The following is a 22,233-nucleotide window of genomic DNA, read 5'->3' on the forward strand; positions in this document are numbered from 1 at the left end:
AACCACAACATGACACCTTGAGTTCACAGCTAATTCTGGCTAACGCTGTACAGTTGAGAACTCTTATTTTTTATGTTCTAAAACTTTACTACTTTATCCTATAAATTAGAAATTACCCACATCAAACAGAATGTGACTGCTTCTGGAGGACATGACATCATTACTAATTCATGCTAAATGTTCCTAAATAATTTTCTTTGTACCTCCTCCAAATCTCTTGTATATAAAAAGAAATATTCACATACGACTCACGTTTATAACCTCAGCATCTTCCTCCCACAGCTGGATCACAACATACTCCTAATTTCATAAGCCACAGCTGCCCAAAACATAGCCTAATAAATATATGCCACATACCTCTCAATAGTAAACATGCTGCATAATTCCTTAGGGAGTAAAGAGCTAACATTTTGCTATTGCTTTTAGGCTAAACTCAAAATAGTCTGTATCAAATAACATTTGCTTACTATGACATTCAACATTTCCTTCGATTAATGTATGACATGCCTCGCTTCCCCTCTATGCTGATATTTAGGTTCTCTAATGTTCTTACAAAATATTTTCTCAAAGGACCATTGTGTCATGTATTTTTGGGCTAATTCACCCTCTTAAAATGTTCTTTACTGTGTCTAACCCAGTTACTCTAGCGCACAATCAAATATGAGATATTGCTATTCACTTGACGGTCATTCCCTAACCAGATTAAGCTCTACTGAAATCTGCATTAGATCTAGTGCAGTTGACACAGCACTGATCTACAATTTCACAGACTTTACCAACAAGATCCTTGTTCCATATATACAACACTGACAACAACGTTTTTTGAATTATAGGGAAGATAGGGGTAACTTTGACGCTTTGTGTGCTCAAATAGAAGGCCCTCAATGCAAGTGGTAAGGATGCTGCTTTAGTAAGGCTTCTTTTAGAGATAATGCAATCACCGTATGTATTAGTTTGCTGAGGATGCTTTTCAAGGTTACTTTGTTTAATGCTTTTTAAGATTTGAGATGTCACTGAGTGTCATTAGTTGAACTTTTCTTTTCTTGGACCATCCAGCACAGAGGGTCCATGAAGAGATTGAGTAGGTGCAGTGACTGAATTGGCATATGATGAGGATTTACAGCATTTTGTTTCTCAAATTGTAATTTTGATGTGAGGAAAGATTAGAACCTGTTTGTTACTTTACACTCTATGACCAATCTTGAAGCAAGAATGTTCAAAAAGGAAATGTAATTGGTGGTTTTGAACACTGTCAGCAGATTCACTAAAGCCTGTAGGCATAAGTCCCCTTCATTCAGGAATACGATTACAAGTGTTGTAGTCTGAATTTAAGCCTGAAACCGGTGAACATTGTACAATAAGTAAGTTAAGATTTTATACAGAGTGCGAATGTTGAGGTGTCATGGCGCTAAGCATTCCTGAAGCAAGTTATAGGACTCTTTTAGTTCATGTGGTTAGTGAAAAGCCAGGTTTTTAACAACTGTCTGAATGATGATGATTTGATTAGGATCTAAGTGCCATAGGGATAATGTTCCAAAGTTTACAAGCTAGAAAGGAAAAACTTCTCCCTCCCCATCTAACCTTCTTGTTTTGTGAACTGAGACAGGTTTTGCAGAGCCAGAGCTCAAATTCTGTTGGGTGTATGCCGTAATAAAGTCTCTTGGACATTTGCAGGGTCTTGGCTGTGCACAGCCTTATGCACTATACAGAGGGCCTTAAATGGAACCCTTCCAGCAAACTCTAAATCATGCCCATAGACCCTCATTTAGGGATTGACAGAGCAGGGCTCCTACCTAAATAGGTGGCATTGCTACTCTGTCAAAATTTCGATTATTTCTTCATTTAGAGTTCAGGGAACTGTCTGATTTCTCACTTTAGAGCCTCAGCTGGTTCTACTGTCAGAAAACTTTAGCTGGCAGTCCATTTGCCACAGAATTGCTGGTTAATGAATGTCAGAACGCCCACACTAATATAGTGCTGACCTTTTTACATTCATTTTTCCTGTCTGGAACTGCCACATGACGATTAGCAGACCCAGGAATGAAAAAGAAAACACTGGGCCCAATTCACAAACTGCAAATTGGAGTATGTAAATAGTACTAAAGTAGTGCTATTCATGTACTACAAAATGGTGTACACTGTGAAGATCTATGCCTTCTCCAGTCCTATTTTTTCTGTGTGGAGATTTATCTACTCACCCGGAGGTATATGTTTTAGTAGTAAATTTGGGAGTGGTGCAGGAGTGAAAGGTAAATAGGAAATAGTTAAACATAAATGGAAGGGTTTAAAAGATAAGGAGGGGTTTGGAGAGGGGCAGCTAAATGTAATCATCCTCTCACAAGAATAAGCTAATTGCTATACAAAAACTATACTTCTAAAGTTAACACAGACAAGAAGGTCCCAAAACAGTAGTAAATGTACACCACCTAGCCTTCAAGTAAGTCTAGCACCGCAGACAGCCGCTCACAGGTACTGCAACATTCCAATTAAAAATATTTGCAGCAGCGGCTTAAAATAACACTCCCTAGGAAATAATGTGAAATACATTTTAAAAATATATATTATGTTTGATGTTAAAAAATATATAATCAATTATTTCATTTTTACATCTAGTCATGCACTTTAAAAAAAATGTAATTACACTTCTAAACTTTTGTTGAATAGTTATATATTTAAATATAAATTAATTCTTTACATCACTTTTAATATACAATAAATAAAATAGAAATGTAACACTAGGTTGGAATATTTAGGAATATCTTAGGTAGTGTTCTTAATGAATCAAATAAATATATTTCAATTACTTATTTAGGATATTTAGTGCACATTTCATTTATTGGGCTGTAACATTATATTTTATTAGTGCTAGCTATAAACTAAATATTAACTTTAATTTACAATAAAATGTTATATTGAAATAGTTGTAATTTTTTTAAATGATATATTTCAACAAATTTCCCATTATTTACAATAGGGAGATCTCTGTGACAGTGGTGGAGGTTTCCAACTGACGTAAAATGTCAATTGGAAATCCTGGTGTAGGAGGCTCCACCAGGGGGTGAAGACATGTACATTTACACCTATCAGGAACTTTACACACGCAAAATGTTGAATAGATCAAACATGTATAGTTATTACTTGGTGGAACAGTAATTACACATAAGCGTTAATTCACATGTGTATATTTACCTTTGTGAATAGTCCTAATCATCCTGCTATACAGGAATAAATCTACCTCTGGTTCAGGTACATTTGTTTTTTGTTTCACAAAAGGAGGCATCCCGTAGTGTTGGCAGAAGCACTTAAATACCCGCTACAGCAGTTAACAGCTATGAATATGTTAGGTGGTCTGCTGCTGGGTAGGTGCCCTCTGATGTCTTGACTGTTTGGCTGACTGGGTATTGGGCTTTAAATGATCCCATCAGGCTTCTCACACAACATTGTTTAAGGAAAGCAGAAAATGTTAAATTGGCTTAGCACCATTTCTACTTGTTTTGGCAAGACGATACACCAGGGCCTGTACAGATAACTGTAATACTGCTCAACATCGAAGACCTGGTTCTGCAGTTCTGAAGGTTATGATCCCATTGAAGATGCCTATGGGTGGTACTGGGTCTTAAAAATTCATTTGTACCATTAAACATGCAATGGCATTTAGCGTTAAGAATAAAGTTTATTTTTTCAACTGCCTGGCATACATGATTCATCAAAATGAATTCAACACTCTGTGTATGTTTAGATGGTACACAGTTAAAATATCGAGTATTAAATATCTATCTACCAAAATATTGTGTTTGAAATTTCGAAGGTGCAGAATATCGATGTCAAGAATATCGCTGGACAGAATATCGACCCTAAGGTAAGTAATATCGAAATTCTTTATATCGATGTAAGTAATATCGAGGTTAGTAATATCAATAGCATATATATCGATGTCACTAATTTCGATGACACTAATATTGATATTTGTATTATTTTTTTGTTTTTTATTATGTATGTGTTATATGTTTAACTTAAGTATTTAAAATGAATAATAATATATGGGTATTATTTTATATATGAATACATTTATTTATAAGCAAATTATATGTTTTAGTACCGGAGCTGGTTGTGGGTTTATAGGGGAATAGGGTGGGAAGTAATTTAATTATGTTAAATTGATTATTAATTAGTAGGATTTATTAATAAAATTGTAATTAATTGGTAATTTTTTTTAATTAATTGGAAATTAATTTTAATTAATTGATTATTTGATAAATATGTTCTGTAGCGGGTTATGGGTTTATAGGGAAATAGGGTGGGAAGTAATATAATTAGGTTAAATTAATTAATAATTAGTAGTTATTAATAATTAATTTTAAATAATTGGTAATTACATTTAATTAATTATTAATTCATTTTAATTAATTGATTAATTGATAAATATGTTCTGTAGCGGGTTGTGGGTTTATAGGGGAATAGGGTGGGAAGTCATTTAATTATGTTAAATTAATTATTAATTAGTAGTTATTATTAAATAATTTTAAATAATTGGTAAATAAATGTAATTAATTGGTATTTCATTTTAATTAATTGATTAATTGATATATATGTTCTGTAGCGGGTTGTGGGTTTATAGGGGAATAGGGTGGGAAGTAATTTAATTATGTTTAATTAATTATTAATTAGTAGGAAATATAAATTAATTGTAATTAATTGGTAATTAATTTTAATTAATTGGTAATTAATTTTAATTAATTAGTAAATAATTTTAATTAATTCATAAATAGATAAATGTGTTCCGTTGCGGGTAGTGGGTTTATAGGGGAATATGGTGGGAAGTAATTTAAATGTAATTCAGTAATAATGTTTTTAAAATAATTGTTTTGTAAATAATATAATTGTTAATGAATTATTAATTGGTAATTAAATGTTATAAAATTGTATTTTTTAATATTTATTTTTGGTTAAATATATTTACCTAATCATGTTTTTTATAATTATGTATAGGTATTGTATATGGTTTATATTTATTTAATAGTTTATATTTTTATTATTAAAAACAACTTTTATTTATAAGTATGTTATTTTAACCCCTACGCTATCCAACACTTTCCCTACTGTTGCACTCTCTGTAGTTGGAATAGTAATTGTTACCCCTACGCTATCCAACGCTTTCCCTACTGTTGCACTCTCTGGAGTGGGAATAGTAATTTTTACTCCTATGCTATCCAACGCTTTCCCTACTGTTGCACTCTCTGGAGTGGGAATAGTAATTTTTACCCCTACGCTATCCACCGCTTTCCCTACTGTTGCACTCTCTGGAGTGGGAATAGTAATTTTTACCCCTACGCTATCCAACGCTTTCCCTACTGTTGCACTCTCTGGAGTGGGAATAGTAATTTCTACTCCTATGCTATCCAACGCTTTCCCTACTGTTGCACTCTCTGGAGTGGGAATAGTAATTTTTACTCTTACGCTATCCAACGCTTTCCCTACTGTTGCACTCTCTGGAGTGGGAATAGTAATTTGTACCCCTACGCTATCCAAAGCTTTCCCTACTGTTGCACTCTCTGGAGTGGGAATAGTAATTTTTACCCCTACGCTATCCAACGCTTTCCCTACTGTTGCACTCTCTGCAGTGGGAATATTAATTTTTACTCCTACGGTATCCAACGCTTTCCCTACTGTTGCACTCTCTGGAGTGGGAATAGTGATTTTTACTCCTACGCTATCCAACACTTTCCCTACTGTTGCACTCTCTGGAGTGGGAATAGTAATGTTTACCCCTACGCTATCCAACGCTTTCCCTACTGTTGCACTCTCTGGAGTGGGAATAGTAATTTTTACTCCTACGCTATCCAACGCTTTCCCTACTGTTGCACTCTGTGGAGTGGGAATAGTATTTTTTACTCCTACGCTATCCAACGCTTTCCCTACTGTTGCACTCTCTGGAGTGGGAATAGTAATTTATACTCCTACACTATCCAACGCTTTCCCTACTGTTGCACTCCCTGGAGTGGGAATAGTAATTTTTACCCCTACGCTATCCAAAGCTTTCCCTACTGTTGCACTCTCTGGAGTGGGAATAGTAATTTTTACCCCTACGCTATCCAACGCTTTCCCTACTGTTGCACTCTCTGGAGTGGGAATAGTAATTTTTACTCCTACGCTATCCAACGCTTTCCCTACTGTTGCACTCTCTGGAGTGGGAATAGTAATTTTTACTCCTACGCTATCCAACGCTTTCCCTACTGTTGCACTCTCTGGAGTGGGAATAGTAATTTTTACTCCTACGCTATCCAACGCTTTCCCTACTGTTGCACTCTCTGGAGTGGGAATAGTAATTTTTACTCCTACGCTATCCAACGCTTTCCCTACTGTTGCACTCTCTGGAGTGGGAATAGTAATTTTTACTCCTACGCTATCCAACGCTTTCCCTACTTTTGCACTCTCAGGAGTGGGAATAGTAATTTTTACCCCCACGCTATCCAACGCTTTCCCTACTGTTGCACTCTCTGGAGTGGGAATAGTAATTTTTACTCCTACTCTATCCAACGCTTTCCCTACTGTTGCACTCTGTGGAGAGGGAATAGTAATTTTTACTCTTACGCTATCCAACGCTTTCCCTACTGTTGCACTCTCTGGAGTGGGAATAGTAATTTTTACTCCAACAGTATCCAACGCTTTCCCTACTGTTGCACTCTCTGGAGTGGGAATAGTGATTTTTACTCCTACGCTATCCAACGCTTTCCCTACTGTTGCACTCTCTGGAGTGGGAATAGTAATGTTTACCCCTACGCTATCCAACGCTTTCCCTACTGTTGCACTCTCTGGAGTAGGAATAGTAATTTTTACTCCTACGCTATCCAACACTTTCCCTACTGTTGCACTCTGTGGAGTGGGAATAGTATTTTTTACTCCTACGCTATCCAACGCTTTCCCTACTGTTGCACTCTCTGGAGTGGGAATAGTAATTTATACTCCTACGCTATCCAACACTTTCCCTACTGTTGCACTCTCTGGAGTGGGAATAGTAATTTTGACCCCTACGCTATCCAAAGCTTTCCCTACTGTTGCACTCTCTGGAGTGGGAATAGTAATTTTTACCCCTACGCTATCCAACGCTTTCCCTACTGTTGCACTCTCTGGAGTGGGAATAGTAATTTTTACTCCTACGCTATCCAATGCTTTCCCTACTGTTGCACTCTCTGGAGTGGGAATAGTAATTTTTACTCCTACGCTATCCAACGCTTTCCCTACTGTTGCACTCTCTGGAGTGGGAATAGTAATTTTTACTCCTACGCTATCCAACGCTTTCCCTACTGTTGCACTCTCTGGAGTGGGAATAGTAATTTTTACCCCCACGCTATCCAACGCTTTCCCTACTGTTGCACTCTCTGGAGTGGGAATAGTAATTTTTACTCCTACGCTATCCAACGCTTTCCCTACTGTTGAACTCTGTGGAGTGGGAATAGTCATTTTTACTCTTACGCTATCCAACGCTTTCCCTACTGTTGCACTCTCTGGAGTGGGAATAGTAATTTTTACTCCTACGCTATCCAACGCTTTCCCTACTGTTGCACTCTCTGGAGTGGGAATAGTAATTTTTACCCCCACGCTATCCAACGCTTTCCCTACTGTTGCACTCTCTGGAGTGGGAATAGTAATTTTTACTCCTACGCTATCCAACGCTTTCCTTACTGTTGCACTCTGTGGAGTGGGAATAGTAATTTTTACTCTTACGCTATCCAATGCTTTCCCTACTGTTGCACTCTCTGGAGTGGGAATAGTAATTTTTACTCCTACGCTATCCAACGCTTTCCCTACTGTTGCACTCTCTGGAGTGGGAATAGTAATTTTTACCCCTACGCTATCCAACTCTTTCCCTACTGTTGCACTCTCTGGAGTGGGAATAGTAATTGTTACTCCTATGCTATCCAACGCTTTCCCTACTGTTGCACTCTCTGGAGTGGGAATAGTAATTTTTACTCCTACGCTATCCAACCTTTCCCTACTGTTGCACTCTCTGGAGTGGGAATAGTAATTCATACTCCTACGCTATCCAACGCTTTCCCTACTGTTGCACTCTCTGAAGTGGGAATAGTAATTTTAACCCTTACGCTATCCAACGTTTTATATAATTAATTTTAAAAATATTAAAAGCATATTTTTTTACATTTTATTTATGTTAATGTTTTATGTTTGTAAACGTATTTGTAATTTAGAATATTTTTTATTAATTTATAAATTAGTAAAATAATAATTACTTTATTGTTCAGTACATATATATTATATATTTACTGTATATATTTAATTAATGTATTATTATTATATATGTATCATTTATTAATTTTAAACATTATTAGATACTTTTAACTATGTAGATTTTATTTATTAGTGTTATTTACTTTATTTTACATTTATATTTTAAAAGAAAAAAAAACGATATTTTCAACATCGATATTTTTAACATCTATATTATATTTTCGATATTTTTGTACTTACAATGTTGTAGATAGGATGTCGATATTCTTGCCCTCGATATTTTTGACTCGATATTCCTGTAGGTCGATGTTTTGTAGGTCGATATTTTGTCAGTGATCCATTCAAGCAATTTATTTGATTGATTCATTATAGGTATAGTTTGACCAATACCCATTTCCACACCAGAGAACTAGTAGCGTATCTAGATCAACTTTTAGCGAGGTAGAGGAATTGACATCCAATGCTATTCTCTCTCAATAATAGCCCAGGAATATGATATTCTTTTTTTATCAATCTTTGTTGTAAACATGAGGCATATGCATGTTAACAATCACTGGTCAATCACAGGCGCAGATGACCAGCGTCTACTATCAGCAAGAGGTAAATACATACTTATTAATAAAAGATCAGTCGTGAGGTTGGCTAAGAACATCAGCTGCAAAGCTTTCCAAACCGCAACATAAGGCTAAAACACTTTACACTTTACTTGTCTCCCTTGCATCAAACAGTACCCTGAAGTAACTATAAAGCGACAAGTAATGCTCTATAATACTGCAATTCTGCTAGGTAAATACTTGAGTACACATGACAAACAATTGCTTGTTGGTGTCTCACTAGGCTACAAGACCTTGTAAAAGGAATGGAGCCTAATATCTAGGTTCGAAGTTGGTGAGTACTGTTGAGGGTATACCGTTGTGCAATAGTTTCAGACAATACTAGGTGATCAGCTGAAACTGTTCTATATGTTGTTGGCTGTATTTCAAAACATTATTATTTTTTAAAAGATGCCTTCTCTCACTGGAACCAAAACAAATGACAAACTTTGTAAAATTAGGAGGCACATTACAATGAAATGGTGCATCGCAGCACTGCAAGCAATTGTGCTGCACTGAACTGTGTCATTTCAAAAACGCCTTATTTAAAAGAATAAGGCATACCTTTGTGCTCTCCCCTGCGCTAAAACAGCAACCAAGTGGCAACGCAAGCACCCTTACACCGCCTGCGTTGAAGTCCTGAATGTTGTTGTGCAAGAAGGGATAGCTTCCTACAGAAAAACATTTATTAATGGTGTTTTGCTCCTGCTATGTGTGCTGTAGAATGTAGCACATATAGAAAGAGCAAAAAAAGAGGGGAAATAAAAATATTTCTCTTCATTGCGCCACTTTAACGCCTCCCCTGAAAAGCCGCTGGTTTTTTAACTGCCTCAGGTTTACGAATCCTTGTAAATCTGGGACAGTGTCAAAAAAGTAATGGCAGTTGCATGGGAACACCCTCTGCAGCACCCATGACACGCCCCTTTGACGCAGAGTATTACGTGAAAGAGGGCCATATTTATAAGGCTGTGTAAATTTGTGTGGCGTTGCAAATATGGGTCAGCACACAGGCCACCCTTCTGATGGTGCTAGGGGCTTGTAAATATGCCCCTAATTCCTTGTTGTGGGACTGATGAGTTACACATTGAAAGGCGCAAAAAGAAAAGATCTGAAGCCAATGAACACCTACCTCAATAATATAATCTTGTCTAAATTCGGATCTTGCCTTTTGGTCTATTTGCGATCGCCAAACTGTTCCTAGGCAAAGGCTTTTTTGCATGCTCAGTGGCAACTTTTTTCTTCTTTTTCCCTCAAAGAGGAAAATATTATTCAACGGGGAGAAATTATTTCCTCTACAGCACAACTAATTTGGGGATATTGGGATTCCATTCCCACCTTGAAAAGCTATCCAGTCCTGCTATTGTGGAGAGTAAATCACAGACCATTTCAAGGGTAGAAATGGGTTGGAAATATTTTTAGGGATGCCCAGAAAGTTTAGGTGCCCCAAATATTGTAAAGAAAAACAACAACAAACTTGCCTGTACTGATCCTTATTCTGAGACTCAAATCCTCAAGGTAACAAAAAACAAATTACTGTCTACCTCCTCGAAGTTTATTCAAAAATATATATTTTTTATTTTTCAAAAATTAATTTGTTTTCCCATATATCATATAGCACAACTTACCAATTTTGCACATTATACCACAAGACCAAAGAAGACATTGAACAACCAAAAGCAACAAATGACTCTGGGTCACTACACCAATGATAAACAACATCAAGGACGACTCACTGACATACAAGACATAGAACACAGACCATATAACCTAGTGATCTTTTCTGTTCAGAATATTTTGAAATTGATTAATCAATCAATGAAAAACCAGAAAAAACGGTGTGAAATCTTAGACGCAATAATTTTCTGCCCCGTGCCAGTTGATGGACGTTATTTCACGAAACATTTATCCAGGCAGAGAACGTCTTCACATTAATCACACTTGTTAAACACAAAGGTCGACGCGTTTAGAAACCCGTGGGTTGTTGACTGGGGGTGGGGGTTCTCTTCAGGACCAATCACCATTTTGCGAAATCAGCCGATTTCGCACTTACGGCCAAATTCATTAAACGAAAATCGGCTCGCAAAGGGTCAGATTCTGAGAATCTGGTCATTTGCGAGCGCAATTTTTGCATTTGGGATTCATCATCCCAAATGCAAAAATCGATATTATAGAATTCGCAAATTTGCGAGCAATTGCATTTAAGGAATCTCTATTTGAGATTCCTTAAATGCAATTCATGATACATTTAAATAATGCGAAATCGCAATTTTGGGCCGCTATTTACCGCGAAATCAAACCTCGTGGTAAATAGCGGAAACTTAGAAAAATGCACTTAAGTACATTTTTCTAAGTTGTATGTTACACACACGCATGTCCTTGGGACATGTGTGTGCGTAACACCAGCGTCCAATGTCATTTTAGGGGTGCAACAGGGTATCCTTTGGACACCCCTGCACCCTTGAAATCGCAAACTCAAAATGCGAATCGCTAATAGCGATTCGCACTTTGATTTGTCATCCCATTCATCCCTAGGCCCATAGGGATGACTGGGGAGTTATTCCTTATTTGCGATTAGCAATTAGCTAATCGCAAATAAGGAAGCTGTAGGATTAGCACAAAAAATTGCGATTTGTACATGAATCCTTTTTTGCGAGTCTGTAATAGCGATTCCTTAATAATCGATATTACAGACTCGCAAAACGGGACTTTGATGAATCTAGGGGTTAGACTTAATCAACTGTAGGCTTACAAGATATTTAATGCAAGGAGAGCCTCTGGGCTTCATAACAGCTTCATAACAGCTTGGGAAGGGAAAATGTGGCCTTTTTAATTGGCTTCCTTGGAATGAGAGGTCTGGTCGGCCTCGTGGCGGGGCCAAACCGCTTTTTCTTTGGGGTGAGGCTTTTCAAAACCCAGGACTGAATCGCAAACATTGTATGGCATATGGCTCTGGAACGGCCACTACCTGCTGCTGAAGGAGGATTTACTCATACACAATATTACAGTAGTGCAGTACGATTACACGAGTACATGAACAAATCCAGGGAAGATGCCTGAACTAACTTTTCAGCTTACTAGAAATGGGTCTCTCATGGAATCTCTTTTCTATAGCTTTCAGAAGGTAACAGTTTTAAAATATGTCACATGCTAGCACTTGTAAGAGTAACATGACTTTCGCAAGCATCCAGTGTCTTTCCCCTCAGATAAGGCCCCAGTCTGCCGCACTGACTGCAGCCAGCTGCCCTGTCTCACCTGTCAGCCGAAGAGAATGGCGAACCATTATTTTAGGTTCAGTGTTCACTTGATCTGTTTACCAAGAGAAGATAACAGTAAAATCCACTCATTCAAGACACATGGACAGGGAAGGGCCCACACTTGATCCACTAGCCCGGGGCCTAATAAGCAAAGTTTTCCTAAGCAGTCACAGCTTGGAATATCAAGTCACTGCAAAACACACGCTTAACAACGTGACCTTTAACCCGGTTTAAATGAGAGTCCAACAGGAGCCGTCAGAATTTTTAATAATGACATGCACGTTTTAGCCTTTGGGAGTGGAGTTGTTGTTGGCTAGCATTACTTTCTGTGGAAATGCAAAAATGATTCATGAATCTACAATGGGGTTTCACACTGGAGATAACATTTAAAAGCATTCTTTGCTTTAAATTCAAATCCGAAATGTTGGAAGGTGGATCATATTTTGTAAAGTTACAGCGCCCATCTCAATTAGCCCCTGGCAGGATAATGCAAGCAAGTAGCAGAGCCAACTATTTTTAGGAATTAAAAGATTACATGAGATAACCTCAGAAATGAGGCACTATAATACTTTGGCACAAATTGGCTTATGTTAGCAGGTTTCTAAAATTCGACACAGCCTTTTTGTCGGTTGAAAACATTTTGATTTGAAATTAGTCAGCAAAAAGTAAAGGTAATACAAATTGTTCATGTAAAATGTGATTTGAATTTAATTATTGTGGCTTTTTCTTGCCATTCATGCTTCACCTTTGTCCATTGACATACTTACACGTAGAGTCGTCAACACTTTGAATAATCAACAGTGCATTCGGCAACCACACAAATGCTTTTAATATAATAAAGACAATAAGAGACGGTGGACTACTCCCAAAGGTAAAAATATAAATGTTTATTTACTATTACATCTAGGTGTAACTCTGCTCTTTTTTTGCTATTCCTCATTTATAAGTGAAGATTTACATCTTACTTGTCTCCTCCTCTTCATTTCAGGGGATGGACTATCCTACAACAGGATTTATGAATGTTAAGTTACTTCTACTATCTCTGCACATGCGTGGCCCGATTCACAATCTGATTTTGTAGTACGTAAAGTATTATACCAGTAGTACTACTTACTTACTACAATTTGCAGTTTACAATCCCGCGAGTGGAGATCTCCACCTGCACCCTCCATTCAATTCTATTGGGAGAGCGCCACACATGTAAGTTTACTACTTGACAGTAAATGGTGGAGGGACTATGGGAGTAGTTGGAAGATGGGAATATCTGCTGAAAAATAGGAAGAATTTAGGCAAAAGTAAAGAGGGGGTTAGTGAGGGACAGGATACTTTAGGCACTCACTATAAACGCTCAACCACAAAATAGAAAGCCCATTGCTATTTGACAAACTGCACTTCTAATGTTAGAACCCTGAAAGTGACAAAATAGTTGTAAATGTTCTTCAGGCCAGCCTTGGAGTAAGCACAAAATAATGGAAGCAGGGAGGGAGTTAAAATAACAAAATAACAACCCAAGTGAAATAATTAAAAATTAATCTGTCTCAGCCAAATATATATATATATATATATATATATATATATATATATATATATATATATATATATATATATATATATATGAGCGTAAATTCTCCTCCGAGGAAAAGAAACAGTGACCCAGGCAGAGGATTCAAAGGGGTACTTTATTAAAAGAAATGTCCTCAGCGAATGCATTTCGGCATGTGTGCCTTCGTCAGCGCTCCTTCCCATCTGCTTGCTCTGCTGTGGCGTAGGCAAACCTGCCTCGATGTAAGTACAAGTCCACATTGCTCCGCCCCCTGATGGTTTTGAGCTCCCACGTGCAGTCCTGTAGGCAAAGACTGCAAGTCCCAGAATGCCACGGTATGGTGCCAGCTCGGGAAGGAGATGCTCGGCGGGGTTTCAATCGTGGAGAGGGAATCGATGACAGGCACAGACTCCAAGTATGATGGCAGGTAGGGCATCTCAATAATCCAGCCTCCCCTCAAGTCCCCTGCATTGTGACCGTAGCCCCCTCAGCCGGGAGTTTGTCGCGGGTGTGCACAGGAATCCCGGTCACCCAACAAGGAAGTGGAATTCTTCCTAACCGCTGCATGGTCCCGGAGTCCTGGTGGGTTCTGTGCGAAATTGCTTGCGCAATTAATGTAGAGAAATGCTCGGACGAGCAAGCCAGAGCGCCCAGGCCTCTTGTGCTGCGGGGGTAACACTGAGTGCGAACTTGCAGTCGCATTGCTAGATGAGCGTAAATTCTCCTCCGAGGAAAAGAAACAGTGACCCAGGCAGAGGATTCAATGGGGCACTTTATTAAAAGAAATGTCCTCAGCGAATGCATTTCGGCATGTGTGCCTTCGTCAGCGCTCCTTCCCATCTGCTTGCTCTGCTGTGGCGTAGGCAAACCTGCCTCGATGTAAGTACAAGTCCGCATTGCTCCGCCCCCTGATAGCTTTGAGCTCCCACGTGCAGTCCTGTAGGCAAAGACTGCAAGTCCCAGAATGCCACGGTATGGTGCCAGCTTGGGAAGGAGATGCTTGGCGGGGTTTCAATCGCGGAGAGGGAATCGATGGCAGGCACAGACTCCAAGTATGATGGCAGGTAGGGCATCTCAATAATCCAGCCCCCCCTCAAGTCCCCTGCATTGTGACCGCAGCAACCTCTTAGCCGGGAGTTCGTCGCGGGGGTGTGCACAGGAATCCCGGTCACCCAACAAGGAAGTGGAATACTTCCTAACCCCTGCATGGTCCCGGCGTCCTGGTGGGTTCTGGGTGAAATTGCTAGCGCAATTAATGTAGAGAAATGCTCGGACGAGCAAGCCAGAGCGCCCAGGCCTCTTGTGCTACGGGGGTAACACTTAGTGCGAACTGGCAGACGCATTGCTAGATGAGCGTAAATTCTCCTTCTCCTTTAATTTTCACTGAAAAAACCATAGGCTTCAGGCCTGATGTAGTTAGGAATTAGCAAATAAAAAAACTTAGAAATTCACTGAAAAAAACATAGATTTTAGGGGTGTTATATTTAGCTGGACATTTCACTCATACAAATCCATTCAAATTCCTCCGATATAGTTAGTTGAACTAACTATATCTCGCGTGCCCGCAATCCACTGCTGATGATGTCACATATTACATCATTCATGACATGGTCAGTGACATCACTGATGACATCTCAAATGACATCACTGATGACATCACCCAGTGAATGTGGGTTGCTTCGTTATTTAAATATGTATTATATATAGCAATTTGCATTAAAGAATGAGTGGATATATAAATATAAATATCTGGATGGAGGATTTAGTATCAGTGTGATTGACTGTTTACATGACTAATTTATAGTGTTTCACTAAATATATTGGATAGTGACTAAACTGTGTGAATATCTGTATCACTTTGTCAGCTGTTGTGTAAACTGCTTCTCCAGTTGGCTACTAGCTATGTGAAAGTCTATATTAGTTATTGATTAGTTAACTGAGTATTTGTATGGGAGAGTGAATGTGTGTGTGGTTCAGTGGGGGGTGTGTGACTGCCCAAAGATGTGTGAATAGTTGATTCAGTAGGTATATGAAGTTAAAACTACATGTTATAACAGCTGTTTGGGTGAGTGAATATCTTTATGGGTGTGGTGATGAGCAAATATATCTCTCAATGGTACATGTCCAACAAACTAGAAAAATAGAAAGCAGTGTATTTGTCATTTGTTATATATAAATAAGTATACATAAGACTCGGTGATTGTATGAGTGACTGTATGGGTAACTGTATACTTGTAATAGTGATTTTATAACACACTAAGTATGAGTTACTATCTATATGAATAGATTAGGTGGTGTTTTTATAAGTGTGCAGCTAAGTAAATGTAAGCATGATCTATTGTTTGCATAGGATGACTTCATAAGTGAATAGGATGTGTGCTGGTGTGTAATGTCGATAGAGGTGTATAAGTATATTTGATACTGTTGTATTGATCATTGACAGCATGTATGAGTGAATCTATAGGTAAGTGATTAGATGTGTGTATAGATCTAGGAATCAATGAGTGGGTTTTTAGAAACTTGTATTGGTGTGTCAATGGATTCAAATATGGTACTCTGTATTTTACAGTGAGTGATGGAAGGTTATATTGGTGTATGATGAGGTGTATCTGTCACGTGGATGATGTCATCAATGATGTCATCAGTGATGTCACTGACCATGTCATGAATGATGTAATATGTGACATCATCAGCAGTGGATTGCGGGCCCGCGAGATATAGTTAGTACAACTAACTATATTGGAGAAATTTGAATGGTTTTGTACAAGTGAAATGTCCAGCTAATTATAACACCCCTAAAACCTATGGTTTTTTAGGTGAATTTCTAAGTTTTTGTTTTGCTAATTCCTAACTATATCAGGCCTGAAACCTATGGTTTTTCAGTGAATTTCAGGGTTTTTCAAATGCTAATTCCTAACTATAAGATGTCTGAAACCTATGTTTTATTTAGTGAATTTCAAAGGTTTTGTGAATGACAATTTTTAAATGTATTAATTGTTATATTTATTTTTTTATACTGATTTACTAATTTTTTTAACTATTTATTTTTAGATATTTTATTTTTTTAATTCATTTTTCATTCTTTATTTTGATCAATTAGATCATAAAAGATTACAACCAAAATTAAAAAAACACAGTTAATTTTAACAAATCCATTGAGCATGAATTAAAAAAGAACAGTGCAGTTTTCATCCTAATATACAGATTCAGGCTGTTACTATAGTTTGCCTATCACAAATCGAAAGTTAGGTTTAAAAGATCATAAATTGATTGCACTATATTTCAATTAAAAGTCAATGAAACATAAAATTGTTGTAAAACTTATACCGAATCTGTATCAAAATTCATGCAACGAGTACGTATGTGATACATCGCAGTTTAAAATGTGGCTACCTCAAACACAGTCAGGGGTGATACGTCCGTCTTTAAAATTCTGTAAGCAGGCAAGTAGTGCCTGAACCCTAAGCTTTTAAGAAGGGGAACAAGCCAATACTTTCTGGGTTTCTGGTAGGCCTTGCAGAAAAATATGACATGCAAATAATTTTCCTGTTGGTGTGGGCATACTGGACAGTGCTCTGGTGTAGGAGGCTGAGACCAGGTACTGCTGAGTGCTCTGAGAGGGAGTGTGCCGTACCTCCACTGTAGAAATAATTTTCTTGTCAGGACGGGGCTAATTGTATCAAGGAGAAGTTCCCTGTGATATGAATCTTTGGATTGAATTATCCGCATGGTGTATGTTGCGCATGGTGTATGTTGCGCTATACAAATATTTTAAATTCAAATTCAAATTCAATAAATAAGCGTGTTAGGGACCCCAGGCGTGGCTTCTGAAGTAAAGATGTTATTTTAGAGTCATAATAGTCCTTTGATAGAGATTTGCGTGAAACCTTGCTACAAGCATTTGCTGGGTCTAACCACAGTTCCGGCCTTCCCAAACTCTCACATGTCTTTTTTATATATTTTAGCAAGGGAATGTTCGTTATGTTTGGTAAAGATAAAATCTCTTGCAACTCCATCCTGTAGCTCATGAGCTCTGGGGTACTCCAGATTCGTCGCCAGAAGGTTAGTGGTTTTAACCCCAGTTCCTCCTCAATTGTTCTTAGGCCCAGATCTAATCTGAGCAGGAAGAGTGGGGTGCTTGGTGGTAAGGCTACCATCTGCCTGATGAATTTATTCTCAGTGGTTGTCAGGATTTGGGTGGGTATATGCCCCCACAGCTCCCCCTGTGTGTGACTGCCCCCCGCACCTGCATTTTTATAAATTTGGAGCACTGGGCCTAGGGGTTTGTAAGTTGATCTGTTTGCTATCCTGGAGATACCACCCGTTAACTGCGCTAATTTGATATTAGCCTTTGTCCGATGTGTATCCCAGATCAGATTTTGATTGATGGTCACCCCTAGGTACTCAAATGTGTGGACCCTCTCTAGTCTCAGTGTGCCTATGGTGGGATTGGGACGTGCTGAAGGTGGAGGACTAAGAATCATATATTTCGTTTTCAGGGCATTGATCTCCAGTCCCCGCTCAACACAAAAGGTTGCAAACCCATCCAAGACCCGTTGTATTCCCATTGGGGATTTTGACAGAAGCAGGGTGTCATCCGCAAACATAATAGCGGGCACCCTGCTGCCGTTGAGCTTTGGGGCATCAATGTCGGCTATCCTAGTCAGGTGGCCGATAACCCCGTTAACAAAGAGGCAGAACATGGTGGGTGCAAGCACACAACCCTGTCTCACCCCCCTGTCAACGGGGAATCTTTTAAATTACATTATAATTACATCATACATTACATTACAAAATATACTTTCTCAAAATGACGCGCTTGCAGACTCACAGTAACGACGTGAGAGGAACGGCCGTCCATGGGCTCCGGTCCTCATGCCATGAGGGGAACGGCTTCCTGCATGAAACCAGCGCCGTGAGGGGAACAGCTTTGCGGCATTGGGCATTGCCGCCTACATCCCCCAGCAGCCTCCAGGGGAGCCACGTGAGTCCTGCGCCTGCTCCAGCCCTCAGAGCGCGCCCGCCCCCAAGCATCACGGTACGCGCGCTGGCAGCGCCAGGCTAAGCCCGGGCAAAGGGCGGGCAGTCTGTGGCCTTCAGGGGCTGAAGTAGGCTGGGCTGGGCCACCCCACTAAGCCCCCACGGAACAGACTGTTTGAGGTTGAGAACTTTTAGTTCTGTAACGGTAACCACTATATCGCTTATTTGTTATATATTTTTTTAAACCAGTCAAAGCTTGGCCCGATAATGTTTTGTCTCTATTAGACGGTTCTTGTTGTTGGGCCCTGGTCATATTATCTTTTATTCTTGTCCTTAAAGCGCTAAATGTAATTTGTTTTTAAATTGTAAATTGTGAAATATATACTCCTCTTAACTATCTAGGTTGAGCATTATGGGTAAACCTAATCCCACAACTTCTCGTGCCTTGACTGGGCAAACAGCGGCAGCTAACCAACCATTGCCGACTTTAACCGCTATAGATAAAATGCTTCAAAAAACAATAGGGGTGGTAGCAACGGCAGCTGAAAATATCGAAAGGTGACTCTCACTTACCCCTGTTATGCCCCCCCTATGTCTACGGGGGATTTCTCTACAGTCACAGTTAACCTCCCCGAATCCACATCATTTTTTATGCCCTCTTTTTCTGAGCTTCCATGTGCTCAGTTAGTACCTGACATGAATGTTTCTATAGAGGCTGCACTGCTCTCCCTCTCTCCGGTAGCCACAAAGGCCCACAAACCCCGTGGCAGAAGTAAGAAGTCAAAAGCCGCTAAAAAAACAGCCAAGAGAGTAGTATCCTCTGTTGAGGCTCCCTCGCTCGACCCTGGTCCCCCTCTTCCCAGTATAGGACCTCCCGTCTGGGCTACTCACTTATTGATTGATCTTCAGGCCCACATGGAACAGCTTATCAACTCTCATTTTAAGACCTTGTCTTATAGGATTGATAAACTAGTTTCATTGACAAACAACAAAGGCCCAGGTGGAGCACAGTCAGTAACCATGAAGGGGAATCCTGCCATTAAAGGAGCCCCGGGCACAACCATCTCGGCCACTAAAAGTCTAAATACAGCTGATACCATTTGCCTTGGTAATTCCATACTTGATTCAACTCCTCTAAAAACGCAGAAACCTAGCGCTGCTCCTACTGGTTCTGGTTTAGCTAATCGACCTAATGTGCCTCCAGCCGCTTCAGGCTCGATATCTAGAACCACGCTCCTCACCCCACTAACTCAAGACAAACACCACCCAGATTCCGGGAGGTTACAGAACAACTCCTCTTGGAAATCGCATGATAACGGACTTTTAAAATCCCCCCTTGTCCCCAGCTACCTCCTGAGGCATCCCCGTATGTGGTCGTGCTCACAGGAGTACCCCCACTGGCTAAGGAACGAGGCGAAACATATCCCGAGCTTAAGAACAAAGTAATTTTTGGGCTAAATAGATACAGACCCTTAATGAGCCCCGGACAGGGTGAGATTTTATTTGTCCGACGAGTTAGCTGGCTAGGGACCAGAGCCAAAGATATCTGTGGTGACTGTGTAATTGTCAATTTTAGCACTTGTACAATTAATACTTGTCATCTGCGGTATTTCTACCCACATGTACTAGCACCGGGTAGGCCTACCCGACCCTATTTTCATCAGGGCGGCCAAGACTCAGTCTACAACATACCCGTGGCTAATACATATAGTGCCTGAAAGTAATGTGGATTGACTACCGCTGCCCCCAGGTCTAGCCAGCTTTGCTTTGAATTCACCAAGGAGCAATGCTGTGGAGGGCTCGAGTGCTGAGGCTGGATCTACCAAGTTGGTCGCTATGTATAGGGTGGTTAGCGTTGGCCCAACAACCCCTTCACCACCCCAAAACTCCAGCCTCATACAAAGTGAAAGGGAGTTGGACACACATTTCCCCCTAACCAGCGGCCTCATAGATGGTGAAAGTGAGTTGAACTCAGGCAAACATATAGTATTTTCATCCTTAAACTTGTCCCACCCCACTGAAGCTCCTCCAGTTCGACTGGCGACTCGTAGACCACTAATTGGGTGTTGGAATGTTGCAGGGCTAGGGTCTAAGCTACATAACCCGGAGTGGGGAGAGTTGATGGATGGTTATGATCTACAAGAGACTTCTGTCTCCCCCTGTTAGGGTGGGCTTTGCAACATTCCATTCCCCAGCCGTTCAGGGACCCAGGGGAAGACCTTCAGGGGGGCTATGTATTTGGGTTGCTGTGCAATTGGGGTGCTCAATTAAGGTAATAGACACCCATTGCCCGGACATCCTTTGCATTTTGCTTAACTTTTTGAATGGTTTAACCCTGGCAGTGATTAATATATATATACGTGCCTCATCTCACCAGCTGGGCTTGTCTATTTTAGAGGCCTTAGAGGTGCACCTTTCTTCATTTCCCTCGTCGTACCACAAAATGATCGGTGCAGACTTTAATTGTCACTTTGAACCGTTCCTTGGGATTCCCCTGTAACTTCAGATGAGGATGACATTTGGCTTATTCCGGAATGTATTATGTATCCGGTAAAGCGTTTATCGCCCTTGGCTCTTATGATAAACAAGCTAGTTGCAACATACTCGTTTAGGGCCTGTAATGACAGACTCCTTCCAGATGTCCCGGGAACTACAACTGTTAATAGACCAGGGAAAAGCACAATTATTGATTACATCCTGGTAAATGTAGAATTCTGGGCATGTCTGAAAGCTTTCTCTGTCATCACAAGAATCGATAGCGACCATCACCTTCTGGCACTAGAATTAACTAACATATTGGGTCACCGTAATGAATTGAGAGCAGCGGAGACTATTACTAATTCAAACCTTGTTATAGTGTCGGTGGTAGACGTATTTGGTGGGTAAGGATTGCGCTAGCTCCTGAGAAGCTATCTGGGATATATAACCTTGTCGCAAACTCACTAGTAGAGGTTTGCGATCTCTTGAGCCCTAATTGTGACCTGCCCCATCTCCAGGGGCTACAGCGCATCCATAATAAGTTCCTTCACACCTTGGCCGACTATTTGTATATTAATGTTACCAAGAGGCCAAGGGCAAAAAAGCAGGATAACTGGTTTAACAAAAGTTGTAGGGCGGCTAAAAATATCCTTATAAAAGAGGTCAAATCAGGGTCCCAGTCAAGTATTAGAAATGCTAGGCAAACATATAAAAAAATGATCATGGATGCCAAGTTGGAGTGGGAGGCAGCAAGGTGGGAAAGCATCAAATTAGCCCTGGATGATCGTGACTATAGGTCCTTTTGCAATCTGGTTCAAGGAGGGGTGGCAGAGGGGTCGTCCGCTATTATCCCTAATCTTAGTGAGGAGGTTTGGATAGCTCACTTCAAGCCTCTCTGCTCTCTCACTGACCCCGTACCTCTGATTGATTTAGCTGCCCAAAAGAGCATACTTGTCCTTGCTCCTTTGGAGGGCCAGGGTGATGACTGCTCCCTTGGACCCTCCTGGAAATCCAGGTGGCACTCAAAAGTCTGACCGCGGGGAAAGCCCCGGGCCTAGACAGGATCCCGGGTGACCTCTATTTGAGCGAACAGAAGCTGTGGGCCCGTGTATCTGGGCATACTTCAATGCCATTCTCC

This window comes from Lissotriton vulgaris, chromosome 2_1, assembly GCF_964263255.1.
Source record: "Lissotriton vulgaris chromosome 2_1, aLisVul1.2, whole genome shotgun sequence".
Classification (NCBI taxonomy): Eukaryota; Metazoa; Chordata; class Amphibia; order Caudata; family Salamandridae; genus Lissotriton; species Lissotriton vulgaris.